The following is a 14,089-nucleotide window of genomic DNA, read 5'->3' as shown; positions in this document are numbered from 1 at the left end:
TGTCCAAACAGTTCCACCACTACTCATCTAGTGTTTCTATTATATAAAGGAAAAAAAAGACCAAGAAAAAAAAAACCATCCATCCATGCACCAGCAGTTTCCTAACATCAAACTGCCTGGCCCCATAACAAGTGCCACCCTAACCCACGCCGTTACACACAGGTGTGGGAACACCACAGCTGTGCTGTCAGGCTGCCCTCCTTGTCAGTACAACAGCAGCCATCACCCACCCCTCTGAAGTGTTATCACCTCGATCTAACTCACTGCACCGTGGTCCGCAAAGGATCCAACATGACAGTAGATGGTGCTGAATTCAGTCAGTTTCATTAAACTCACCCCTTACAGTGGGTACTATTACAACATCACGGGTTGTGGAGCAAGTCCCCTGGTAAGCACAGAGCACAACAGAAAGTAAAATTCAGCCCCAGCCTCTTTCCACTTAGAACACCACAAGGCTCTGGAAGGGGAAAGTTTATCATGTTACACAACCCAGGCAGAAATGTACCCAAGAGTTAGAGCACAGTGCTATACAAGCTTGTGGGCAGGTGCTGCCAGCAAGGCACAAAGGATCCAGATGCAAAGCTAACCTGTGCTTCCATTTGACAGCACATTCACAGTTCAGAGGGGCCACCACTGCCCCAGCACACTACGGACACATTAGCCTCCTGCCCAAGGGAGGCAACCACTCACTCCACCCCAGCTCCTGCAGCTGTGGGGCAGGATAAGTCAGAGGCAGTGAATTGTTCCTGGACAGAAAGCAGGGATACTGAGGGACAGGGCAGCAGGCATCCCCTTATCTGCATCACCATCATCCACCTCCCCTCCCACACTGCACTCACATGCTGACTTCTTGCTGTGGTCCCACAGCTGTGCTTGAGCATCACAGGCATTTATATATGCACCCCTCGGTGTCTGCTCTGCTTTTCTGCTCACGCCAGGGATTCAGTACACTTTCCTAGATTTCAAAATAATCCCATGCAGAATGCTCCAGGTACAACTTCCAGGGGACCCTCCTCTCCTCATTATTCCTCTGTTCCGAGGTCCTGCTGCACAGGGATGCTGACAGGACATAGGAGGAAATTACTCAGTGCCTACAGCACTTCCCTGTCTCTCCGGACATTGTTATTCAGCTCTTTGTTTTCATGAATGCTGCATTCCCTGACAAGGTTTAAAAGCCATTTTTCTCCCTATGTTCCTTACCTGCCAATCCAGGAACATTACTTGCTCTCCAGTGACGCAAGCCCCACGGATTCATTTTGCTGCAAACACAATACCAAGGCAGTTTCCCCTCACCTGCCCAGGCTCTTAATGACCACTCAGGCACCTCTTACAGAGAGGAATGTCAGCCCTGAGGAGTGCCAAGACCTTCAGGCAAGTAAAAAGAGCAGTCTCACTGCCCCAAAACAAAGCAAGCCCTAAACACGGCTAAGGACAGCACTTCTTTGCTGCTACCAGTAATTCAAACAAACACTCCCTCCTTTACAACAGCCTACAGGGGAGCCAGGGGCCCTCGAGTGATCTATGGCAAGGGAGACGAAGCTTTTGAGACATGATGTCCTCCCTCAGCCCAGGAGCACAGATTCTTACAACACCATCAACTCCTCCAGCAAAGTTGCTGACAGCAGCAACTGCTCCCACAGAAAGCTGTGCACAGCTCAGAGCTGCAGCGTGCAGGAGAGAAGCTGCTGGGCTCCCAAGAGAAATCTGGGTATCCCACCGAGGAACGGGCTGCAGTGTGGAGAGCAGCCTGCCTGAGCTGGCCCTGGGCTCTGCTGATGCTGAAGAGAGGCTTCAGGAAGGGAATCAGCACAGGGAATGGCAATTAATTCATCAGGAGTCAATTTGCTGACAAGAGATAATTAAGGTAGTCAAATAACCCTTAGTTTTCAAGGGCTTCTGGCTTTGCACGTCGATACAAAGCTGGTGTCACTGTGGTTTCAGTATAACTGCTGTGACTTGGGTATGAGTCCAGAGGAACTGAAAACACAGTTTAGTCTGACACGCAAACAGCTCAGACCCAAACTCAGTTACCCTTTCTCTGGTCTTTGAGGCAGTCCATAGCTCTTAATCTAAAAGCCAGCAATTCTGAGTCCCAGCACCCAGCAGCAAAAAAAAATAAGCCAAAATTGCTGTATCACCGTGTCAACGCAAAGTAAAACTGTTGGTGGATCTAAGAGTTAAAAACACCCCTTCTGACATAGGGGAAAGAAATTAAGTGGTAGGGAACGCACTGGAGGAAAACAAGAAGATGCAAAACTACCCATTCAGGTAAAGGCTGACATTCCATGTACTGAAAAATTCCCATATTATATGAAATATTCCCGGTAATTCTGTGTACAGACTATGAGACATTTCATTTCACACAAAAGAAGCTCAGTAGATCTGGAAAGGCACCCAGCAAACCCACAAGCCACATTCTACAAGTTAGAACACAAGTGCGCACAAAAAAAGTAATCACAAAAAGCACCAAATCTCTTAAGATTTGCTTGTTAAAAAAGCCACAGGGTACCCTGTTCCATTCTACCCTTTTTGCTGTGGAAGTTTTGCATCTCAATTCTCTTGAAAACGTCAAGTAAGTTAGGACTTCAGAGAGGAAAAGAAGAGGTAGAAGCTAAAAGGAACATGGTCATGGCAGCACCAACAGGTGCACATTTGTTTATTTCAGACCAAACACCTTTTTTTTTTAGGGGGGTGGGGGAAAAGGGTGAGGCCACAGAAGATTTAAACACAAAATATATGTTAATCATGCATCCTGCAGGACATTTCCCCTTTTGATTTAATTGAATCCTTTCAAGTAAATGAGAACACTGACCGAGCACAAAAAGGCATGGAGCATGAGCTATCTTTAAAAAGAGCTCTATTACCAATCCACATCTATGCAATACAAGCCAACCATGCTCTGTGGCCACCAAACCCTTCTCTAAGTCAACCTACAGGCCATTCTTCCAGACTCCACTCCATTCACCTCAGTCTATTCCAGGGCAACCCAAGCTAAGGTTGATCCCTTCTCAGCAGCAGCACACTAGTCTCCATCAGACTCATTACCATTCTCCCTAGTAACATCTAAATGCTTTTTCCCAGCACAGAAGGAAAAGAACAGCCATGCAGCTGAACTGCCAGAACCTACCTTTGGCAAGAAATCTCTCTAGATGCTTCTGAATGCAGGAGGGAGTCAAGACAGCATTGCTGAAGAAGGATGTCACTGTTGGTCCACATGTGTCAACAACCTAAGAAACGATAAAGCACAGCTGCTTAACTGCCTTGCCCGTGGGAAATCAACTGCAAGAATAAAGCTGCATTATTTCCACCGTTATACCATGCTAATGGCTCCTATGCAAACAACGCACAGCTACAACGTTTTATAATTGCACATCAGAGTTTCTCCGCAGACATCCCTCCGGTATGTCAGAAATTCAATACGTGATGGTAGGCGGCAATGAGCACCTCGGGGATTTAAAGCGCATTCCAAGCTGTGAGTCATCGTCAGCACTAACTCATGGAAATATAAAAAAAAATTAGAAAAAAAGAAAAAGGAAAAAAAACAGAGGGAAGAAAAACACACACATGCAGAGCACTGACCACTCTTGGTGTGCTCTCGCTGTGCAATAGAACAGCTTCCCCCTAAAGCGTTTTCCTTTTAAAGATTGCGTGGAAGGATTTCCACGAAGGAGGAACCACCGCAGGCCTCATTCCACACCAAAACTAAGTGAAAAAGTTAAAATAAAATAGCAAAACAAAACCCAATTGCACAGCAGCCTCCTGCCAAAGAGCCCCCAGGGATGTGCAGGACTTCACTGCCTGCAGAAGGGCGCAGTCCCCCCACCAAGCACCAGAATCTATTCTGAAGGATCCTTCTGCAGCGCCTGGTGAGCATTTCAGGTCACACGAGTGCTCCCCTCCCAGAGCTCCTCCTGAGGATCCCCAGGTTCCTTGAGTCTGTTTCATTCCTCTGCCTTTATTTTAGGGGCAGACAGTGTGTGGGAGCACCCCAAGCAGCACCTGCAGCCAAAGGGCCACAGGGAAACAACAACAAAACTGCCACGTCTGCTGTTCCCTGCTCCAAAGCAAAACGACTTGAAAACCCATGGATACCTTTAGCTGGGATGCCCTGCTTCAGAGAACAGATTTAGACCTCACCACAAACATTAAGGACGAGAAGAAGCGTGGTTGCTCTTTACTCTTGTCCCATCTCACACAGGTTGATGTGTCCTGAAGGAGCAGCAAGCTTTGCTAACATTCTGGGACCATTAATCTCCAAGATCTTGCCAAGAGCAAGCAGTCAGGCAGCTTAAAAATATATTTAGTCCACAAACGCTTATTAACGTCATTTGCTGATTCACAGCTGAGCCAGTTTGTGCACGGGGCACAAATGCCACTTGTGCTTTGCCAGCCTGGGTTAAAGACCATCACAGCAGCTGGACCCCAGGTGGCCGAGCCCATCTCAGAACCAACCACGATGCAGCCAGAAGCTGTGAGTGTACCTGGGCTAATATGGGCGCAGACCAACAGGCCAACATACATCTGAGGAAGCTTTGCTGTTCTTATCACAATGCAATAACTTGCACCAGAACTGATGGATGAATCCTGGCTTTAATGTCCATTTCACATTCAGTTTCACGGGGCAGATGTAGATGCTGGCTATGCTGAGCAAAGGAATGTGCACCACACTAATGGAGCTCTGTCACCGAGCAGGGAAGGGACTCGAGGGCTCAAACAAAGTGTCAACCTTCAGCTGACCCATCATGGAGAGACCTCAAAGGTTCTATGTCAGGCACCGACATCAACACAAAGCCTATGTGAGGAAAACAACCTCTCCACCTGATTCAGCCTCTTTTGTTTCAGGCTTGGTTGGTTTCCCCTGTAGACTGGGGAAAGACGACAAAGTTTCTTATTTTCAGTGACAGCGTGTCTGAAATGATTACTCCGAAAGGAAGGACAGGGCTCTATCTGCTTGCTAGTCATACTGAAATCAAAAGCGATTAAAAGCAAAAGCTTTTATGAGCAACAGAAACTGAAAGTACTCCCTTTGGAAAAACGTAAAGAGCAGCATTTTCTCTGCAGTAAGCAGCAGATAACGAATGCAGCCAGGGACATTGACACGTTTATACAACCTGTTTGCTGGAACAATCCCACAGCTCACCTTTGCTGTATGCCCAGCTCAGCACATCACTGCAGTTTGCTGAGGTCTCACTGATGCCAGTGCTGCTTTTAGTTATAGGTGTCAGAACAGCTTATCTACCCTAAATTCAAACTTCACTATTACATTCCAATCCTAAATATCAAAATAAAACTTAATCCGTTTCCAATTAATAATAATTAACCCTGCCTGCGTTTCAGATATCTTGTGATAATTGGTTATCAAACAGTTAGTACTGTTTGTTCTGTTATTGCATTGCAGAGACCTGAGGGCACATCTGTCCAAAGCAAACCATCAGGACAAATCAACCCAGCAGAAACATGTATAAGTTCTGAGTCCATGCAAGAGTTCCCAGAGGAACATTTTTATAATGGATCATTAGCAAGTACTGATCATTACAAACTCCCTCCCACCCTCCAAGGAAGGTGTGGGGAGCTGGGGCAGCCCAGGACCAGAGCCATGCAGTGATCACATCAGCACTGCAGCAGCACGATGCACACTGTGAGTCAAACCAAAGCAGAGTGCAGCTGTGAGCAGTCAGCTTCACAGCAAACACAATTTGGGGGGGGACGAGGTGCCACCCAGCAAGCAGCAAACTGCTCCTGTTTAGGACAAGAGTTGAAAATGCTGCTCTACACTAATAGAATTAGCATTTACCTTTCCGAGGAGGACGACTGTAATTACAAGATGCTTTCTGCTGCCTTCTGAAGGCTTGTCTGCTTAACCAGCACGCTGCACTCCAGTTATCAGCCCTCCCTCCCAGGAGGGCCAGTTACAGCCACCACTAAGGCACTGCCCACCGGCAGGATGGGCAGAGCTCCCACCTGGCTGCAGCCATAGAATACACCATGGTGACAGCCACAGAGCAGCACACACTGGCCCTGCGCCCAGGAGCAGAGCCCTACATAACCCAGATGCATCCACACGCACAGCAGATCGTGTCCTAGGAAACACCCAAACTCCAAATTGTTCCTAGCAAGCACCACAGACGTTCCAGCTCAGCTTACTGCTTCCTACTGCCTGCACTCAGCCCTGACTGGCATCAGCTGTGGTCTCACACCCATGGCCCTGGTTTATAGGCATCAGCTTCAGATCACAGGTAGTCACACCTGTCCTCCATCCTCGGGGAAGGTGTTTTCCATTCCCACAGCAGTTACTCACCCTAAAACAATCAGCGGATATAAATAAGCAACTAAAAAGCAACGAAGCAGAGAGAAATAATATCAGAACCCTGAATAACTCTGCAATCAAATGAAAAGGCTCCAGGATGTGCCAGGCAGCAGAGGGAATTAATGAACACAAGATAAACAGAGCAGTTAACGAGAAAATCTGAGCTGCTCAGGAAAGCACCTGGATAAATCTGACCCTGCCTGATACTGCGGTATCTGGACCTCACTACAAGGAGCAGAAACAGAAGAGGAGGGACAGAAAAGGCCTCCTGGTGGGCTCAGCACCTGCTTATGTTAAAGGCAATGCTTGTTTCATGCATGAGAATGCTGTCACCCATGGCAAGATTTCTAAGTGAATCAGGCAGATTCAGATCTCTACAGATCTCCTGCTTTCAGGAGGACTTTACTCCCCCCCGAAAAAAATCTATTTTAATTCAATCTCACTTCTATTACTTCCCATATCAACTGGGTAATTAACAAAGCAAAGTTAGTCGGCTGTGCAGCATTTCACCTTAAATAAAACAGCTCAAGAAATAATATACCACTTAATCTGCACTTGACAGCCAGAAAAGAACCACTGTGTGTTAGAAACATGCTCAAAGAGGGTTCAAAATCCATTCTGCAAACCTCGATGGAAGGCCGTCCTCGTCAACGAAGCCCACGATCCATAATAATTCTCAGCATCATGCTTTTATCCTCCGTTTTATGAGAGCTCATCTGCTGATCAATGAGGAGCCCCATGGAATAGCACTTTGAATTTCAATGTCAACACAGCAGTACTGTGGTAATGATTGAAAATATTTACATATTGCCTCATTGATCGCAGGGAGCTCTTTTCCAACCATCTGGCTACTGGGCACTCAGCTTTTTTTCCTTCCAGGGTTTTAAACTGTTATCTGAACATCTTTGGAGCTCACATCCAGCATCGTACCTGAACCAGTTCCTCCTGTCGTTTTAATATTAGCGATAGCATTAATCAATTCAGTCTCATCTCAAGGGGTAGGAGGGGGAATTCTCTTCCCAAGGACGAAATCAAAACACGACCAGCAAACACCTGCTCCACGGTCACCAGAGCCATGCGCCAATCCAGCTACAAGGTCTCACATTCAGTGTGACTCGAGGGTGTCACCGCTTTGACAACGGATGAGTCAAATGGAAATATGTCACTCACTCTGTGCTCTTTGCCAGCCTCGAGATAAAGAAACCCGTAAGGGCTGTTTTTTTCCACCTCCAGATGGAATACCTTCTGATAGCTGCAATGCTGAGCCCCTGGGCTCTGTGCTGCGTGGCTGTGTTTATTCTGCCTTCAGTAATAGCTTGAGGGAAGCAAGGCAAGCAGGCAGCATGGGCCAGCTGCTGCCTATAGGACTGTGAGGATGCAGGCTGCCTCATCTGCATCTCCTCAAAAGTTTAACAGCAAGTTCAATAAACCACGCAGGAACAACCAGCACCTACGACTTCACCACGGGAGGCCCCTGCAGCAGGAATCCCAACGAGCTGCTTCACAAATGGCAGCTGAGCTGATTTCAAGGCTTTTATTTTTGATGGCCCTGAGCATCATTACCAGAAGGTGACTCTCCGAGCTGCTGGTACCATACACTTCGTTTAGGAAGGATGGGGGATGTAAAGGCAAACGACACTCCTGCCTTTAAAGCTGGAATAGAAATAGTCCCTCCAAACAGCTTAGCTGATCATTTTGGACACGTTGTTAAAGATAAAACATTTTTATCTCTTTTCCATTCTATGTCGCTAAAAAGGAGTAAAACACAAATTCTGTCAGCAAAAGAAAATGTGGACAACGGGGGAGAGAGCAGAGCAAGGCGCACTGACTCACCTGCCCCTGGGGTGCAGCTCTGCGTCCTGCTCCTCTCCTTCTCCTGGGGGCAGTGGCACGAAGCAGCAGGACAGAAGGCTCTGCTCATACGTCCCCTCTGCCCACGCAGCCCAGATGCCGTGCAGATGTGATGCAGCAGATCTGGCACTTGACCTAACAAGCTCCACTGAAGGCACAGAAGGAATTACTCCTATAAAACACAGGGAGCATTTCTCCTTACAGCCCTGCATAAAGCCTTACTGCTGCAAGAAGCCAGTTTGTAGGACGCTGTAACCGAGAGGTTTTACCATCCAGAGTCTTCCCCCACTATTTCCAATACTGATACTTCTGAGCAGAGCACCGTGCGTGGATCCCAGGGCACACAACCCTGGCAAGGCAACCACTGCTCCTCTCAGAGTGACAGACTGGAATGGGAAGTTGGAGCAACACAGGAGCTGCACTATGAAGGTTAGTGCTTCAAGTCGGCTCGCCCAAATATGCACTTCCCTCTGACAGCAACACTGCGTGAGATGAATGTGCCTTATTGAAAAGCCTATTTATAGGAATTCAACGTAAGCAAAACACAGCATTCAAAATGGTTCTGTAATCCTCCAATGGACAGAGGACACACGGTGTCCGTGCTAAACACATTTCTGAGGACCGACACTGAAAGATGTTTGCCATCTTAAAGTTAAAATGTGGAATGATATTTTCCAACTCAGATACAGGTTGGACAAACAGCGAGTCCCAAGAGCCTGGATGCTTAAAAAACAAGAAGGGTGGGAAAACAAAGGAACTGTTTGCTCCTCTCCTTCTCCACCAGTTTGCTGCACTGGACACACAACTGGCGCTGCCCAGAAACCAGGAACACACAAGGCCACAGTGCACTGCCTTTCCCACTGAGCCCTGACCTGCAGCACCTCACACGGCTGCTGCCGGGCTGTTCTTGCTTAGCACAGAAGCCATCTCCCACCTTTGTTTGTGAAAAGCCTGGAAAGTCAGCCATGGGAGCCCTGCGGAGGGGATGAGGATGACAGATAGAAAGCAAGCGTGCGGCCTTTCTCCCCCTCTTGCTATTTTTCACACAATATCTCCCACTTATTTACACAGCCGTGTCCTGCACTCCTCCTCCAGTTTCCCAGCTTGCTGCTAACTGCGTCCTGTTGGGGATGACACGCGTTTGGCTCTTGGTGTATCGAAGTGGGAAGGTCCCACCAGGGCAGCGCTGTGGCTGTGGAGCACAAGGCACAAAGGAGAAGCAGGAGCTCCATCCCTCCACCATGCAACCGAACCGACCCACACAGGGGAGTGGGTGACTGAACAGCTTGGGAACGCCTACCATCGCTTCCCCACCTCGGATCCAGAAAGAAAGATGTAAATATTTAGATTTCGATTTCAACTGATACGATAAATATAAAACGCCTATTTCCTTCTTTAAAAATAAAATTATATATAGCATTAAAGTGGGTAAACCACCCACACGGAGAAAAAAGATCCTGCGGCGCTTCTACCTTTAGAAGGAGGTTAGCCAAGTTACTCTATGATCTTAAAAGGGACCGCAGTCACAAGTCATACCCACTGTGCAGGCTTTGGCACACAGAACACGTGGCTGCACACCAGCACATAAGGACCGTCCTGCTGCCCTCCAAGCCCCGGCCCAGGAGGCTCCACAGAAGCTCCAAACCCTGCAGCAGATCCCCATGGCCAACCCCACACAGAGCTCACCCAGCCGTGCTCTGAGTGCCCTGGGTCCTTCTGCAGCCTCTTAAAGCACATAATGGAATTACGGCCCCGTCACACTGCCAGGTTAACAGTCGTGCAAATATCAAACTTTGCTGCGGTGGCAGATAACAAGGCCTCACCCCGAAACACTGATATGGCAGAGCACTCAACATGCTGACGTGATTACATGTTTCCACCTTCCAAATTAGTTATTGCAGACGAGAAACGCCTTTTCAGGTCACTGCTCGATGGGTTAAGCCAGCTCATATGCTTGAATTAGCATCCCGTGCTCTGCTGTCCTTATGCAAGTGCCAGCGATCCAAACCCATCCCAGCTCACTGCCCTGCCCCTACCAGGAGCAGCTCCACACTGACACAGCTCAACCCCACACGCATCCCTTTCAGGCCGGGGCTGTGTTCACTCTCTTGAGGCCCAGCACAACGCTGTGGCACTTGGATTTCCTCCAACATCCAGGAAACAAAGCTAAAAATAAAGCGTTTTATTTATCCCCTTCCTCCCACCCATTAATTACTCCATTTGCATTCACGCTGCTGAGCGCTTTGGGATAGCTCTGTCCATACGGTGCTTTCAGGCTCAAATCGAAGTTCAGACATATCTCATTAATGTGGGGATGAACAGAAACATGAGCTGTGTATCTACATCAGCCATCCTCAGAGCTGAGTTAGGAAATAGCTTCACCATTTAAAGATGGCTATTAAGACAGCCACGTTTTTCTTACATCGCTATTTCCTTCTAAGAAAGCAACTTCTGTTCAGGTGTGGGGGGAAATTAGCGCTGCTTTGGCCTCATTGGAGTCACCTTCTTTGCATTATCTTGTCTGCAGGATGTGATGCTCTGTCTGGCCAGTATCAGTAACTAATCCTGAACCGAGGCTGCACACCCAAATTCAAAGCCCCCCAGCACTGCTGTCAGCTTTCAGTCTTTCTTTACATCATCATCAGGACGAGATCTCTGCAAACTGCTCGCTGTCAACTCAGATGAGAAGTTGGATGCAACTCCCACGAGCCAGCTGGTAAATCACAATAAAGGCTCGGGCTGGTAGATGCACAACAAGCAGCGTGCACTGAAATGCAGCACTAACAGAAGGGGTATTTCAGCACAAAGCCATCGCTCTGGGAGCAGCTCTTTGGGACCAGCAGTCCCGCACTGAGTGCTCTATGCTCTGCTCATGGACCAGCCCGTGATCATCATAGTATCACAGTATCATAGTCTAGTGCGGGTTGGAAGGGACCTTAGAGATCTGAGTGGTTCTGTCTGGTTGCTGTCAGCATGGCCTTGGAGTTCACCACTCATACATCAATTCAGCCCCTCCTGCCAAGTTACTTACAAAGTATCACCAAAGGATCCCAGGGAATTGTTTGCTCCGAGCGTTACTGTTTCCCGAACACAGATACAAGAAAAAGTTATATTAAGAAGACAAACAGCTGCTACTGTATGCTGTTTAAATGGTAACAAAAGCATCTAAGGGCCATAAAGGGAATAGTAAGGGAATTAAAACGCGTTTTTATGCATGAAGATGGCTAACATCCGTGCATTCATTACAGCGGTATCAACCATGCTTTTAATTAAAAGTTGGTGACAGAAACTTAAATATGATGAATGCAGCGGAGCAGCCCAACAGAAGTCCGCTCCATCAGCAGCACAGCGAGCTCCGCTCCAGGCCCTGCTCGTTTCCTTTGCTTCCCTCTCGCAGCAGCCACAAACAGAGCATTGCTGCAGGGACTACACAGCAGCATTCCTGCGATAAACAGCAAGACGGGACACGCCTGCAAACACGCTTTCCTGCTGGGTCATTGCTCACTTTGCGTGTCCCGAAGGCGGCGTTGGGGTGATGGTGCCGGTTACCGGACTCAGCCGGGGCACGGGGAGGGCTGTCCCACCGGCAGCCCATGCTCGGCAATGCAATAACGCTCCGGTGCCGGCGCTGAACTCTACGGCCCCATCAGTGCTCCGGTGTTACAATGAAAAGGCAGCACGAGCACGGGGAGGATGAAGGGTCCTGCGAACCGTGTTTATTTCAGCCTCAAGTCAAACCCTGCCTGAGCTCTCACACCTGCTCGGTTCATGTCAGCGCTGCTCAGCCCTTCTCCTGCGCAGACGCCTCCAAGCACTGAAGGCATTTTTCAGCCCTGTGTCACGGGATCCCAGAAGCATCACCCACCTTGATGCTGCTGCTGCGGCCGGACGGGGAAGTTCTCTGGTCAGAGCGTTTATTAAACGAAACGAGAAGCTTTTGTTCCTCCTAAACGCTCGATCCGCATCAACTTCACCTCGGCCGCGGCGATGCGAGACAAAGCAAAGCACGGCAGGGCCGGGCCGACAGGAGGAGGGAACGGAGCCAGGAGAGGGCCGGGCTGCTGCAGGGGGAGCGGGGATGTGGGAGCGACGGAGCGGCACCGAGAGCCCCGGGCCGGGCGGTGCACGAGGAGCACAACGCAGCCGCTCTCCTTCCCTCCCTCCCCCCCGGTGCACGCAGCGCTCAGGGCTCGGCCGCCTCCCCCTCCCCTCCCTCCCGCAGCGCCGAGGCCCCAAACGACCCCGCGGGGTTTCCCTCGGCCGTACCCGAACGAGCCGCTCCGCTCCCGGCTCCTCCGGGCCGTTCCTCGGGCAGCGGCTGCACGGGCGGCGCCTCCGCCGTCTCCCCGGGGCAGGGCCGGGCTCAGCCGCACCCCGACCGCTCCCCCACGGCGCCGTGAAAACGAAATTGAGGTCAATCCCGGCCCGAGCGATGGGGACGCAGCGGCACCGGGGCTCAGAACGGCCGAGCTCCCGTCACGTTGAGCCGCACCGACCCGGTGCTGGGCGCAGGGCGCTCGGTCGGTGCCGGCACGAGGGAACGCGGCCGCACCGCGCCCACCCCGAGCGGCTCAGCGGGAACCCGGCTCCGCGGAGCCGAATCGCGGCGGCGCGGCGCTGCCATGGCTGCAGCAACCGGGAACGGCGGCGCGGAGGATGCATCGCTCCCGTTACGGACCAACCCGATCGGGAAACTTTCACCCCACCGCCCCGCGGCCCCCAGCCCCGCCAGGCCCCGGGAGGAGCCCGCAGAGCCCCGCACAGCTCCGCGATCCCGCAGCGCCCCGATCCCGCGCCGCCCAAGGGTCCGCCCGCCGCCCCCCGCCTCCCCGTCACGCACCGGCTGCTCCCGGCTCCCGCTGCCGCCTCCCACGAGCCGCCGCTCTCCGCCGTGCCCGCGCTCCGCTGGCATAATCCCCGCCGCAGGTGGGGCCGGGCAGCTCCTCGCCCTGCGGCTGGGCACGGCTCCGCGCTGCGGGGCACAGCGGGGAAGGCGCGGAGCCCCGGCGCTGCCCCCGGCTGCGGGCGGCTTTATCCCCCGGGCCGAGCCGTGCCCCCCGCTGCGGGCAGAACCAACACTTCCTTCCCCGCGCCGGGTCCCGGGGTTATGGAGCCGCCTGGCGGCCACGTGGAGCAGCGCCACGAGGGGAAGGGGCGGCCCCGGAGCCGGGTTCACTCGTGTTGTGTACAGATGGGCAGGAAAAGAGATGGACGTGAGAGGAGGGACAGCTCGAGAGCTGCGGGGTTTGGTACCGTGAAGAACGAGACCTTGAAAGGGCTGATGAGCAAAAGCTGCAGCGGCTGCACGGCTCGAGGGGGGGGAGGCACGAGGCCGGCGGGCACAGCCCGGCTCTGAAACAGGGGCTGGTACGTTGAGAAGCTCCGAGCTCACCCCGCAGATATTATTGCTATAAAGCCGGCCTCAAAAGTTCCCTAAGAGCAACACTTCAGATCCATCCCCACCCCGAAACCCTTCAGTGTTAGAATAGAACAGAAATAGCCCCAAGAGCTCCAACAGATGGAGGAGGGCTTCTGATTAAAGAATACGTTCTGACTCACGCTTCAGTTTTCTGGAGGTAATAAAAAAAGAGTACGTGAATATGAATAGTGCTGGAGAGAACGGGGTGGGAATAAAGGGAGGTTGGAAGGAAAGGCTGAGCTGAATTGATTGACCTGCTCCTTGCAAATGGCTGTCAGGAAAATGGGGCCTGTTTTGAGGCAGCACCGATGAAAGAAAACAAGAGCATTAAATGGACCCATGTGAAGTTTGGTGCTGATGGATGCCCTGCAAGAAACCCTGCTGGCTCAGTGATGCTTTAGAATGGGACTTTTACACTCTACCTGTTCATAATTTAATGCGGTGGAAAGAAACTTCTTCAGCTGAATGGTAGGGGAAGGAGAGAAGCTTTGATCTCCCTCCTCAAGTAAGGG

At 50.9% G+C, this 14,089-nt stretch overlaps 1 protein-coding gene across 10 annotated transcripts in view; it reads right to left on the bottom strand.

The window, feature by feature from the left end:
• Positions 1 to 13,137, bottom strand: part of PITPNM2 (phosphatidylinositol transfer protein membrane associated 2) — a 106,326-nt gene extending 93,189 nt beyond the window's left edge. For 6 of the 10 annotated variants that reach the window (XM_085555674.1, XM_032447868.2, XM_085555681.1 and 3 more), the window contains exons 1-2: positions 12,999 to 13,137; positions 3,128 to 3,227 (exon numbers count right to left, since the gene is read on the bottom strand). The gene's annotated coding sequence lies outside the window, so the exon portion shown is untranslated. Of the gene's footprint in view, positions 1 to 3,127; positions 3,228 to 3,316; positions 3,339 to 12,023; positions 12,153 to 12,424; positions 12,538 to 12,998 lie in introns of those variants that run through there. The other 4 variants (XM_085555676.1, XM_085555675.1, XM_085555677.1 and 1 more) reach the window with 4 other exon arrangements.
• Positions 13,138 to 14,089: the final 952 nt, after the last annotated feature.

This window comes from Coturnix japonica, chromosome 9 (genome assembly GCF_054131305.1).
Source record: "Coturnix japonica strain WE chromosome 9, WE-NBRP24, whole genome shotgun sequence".
In the NCBI taxonomy this organism is placed as follows: domain Eukaryota; kingdom Metazoa; phylum Chordata; class Aves; order Galliformes; family Phasianidae; genus Coturnix; species Coturnix japonica.
Note: the sequence above shows the minus strand (reverse complement) of the source record. Positions and strands in the feature narration are given on the sequence as shown.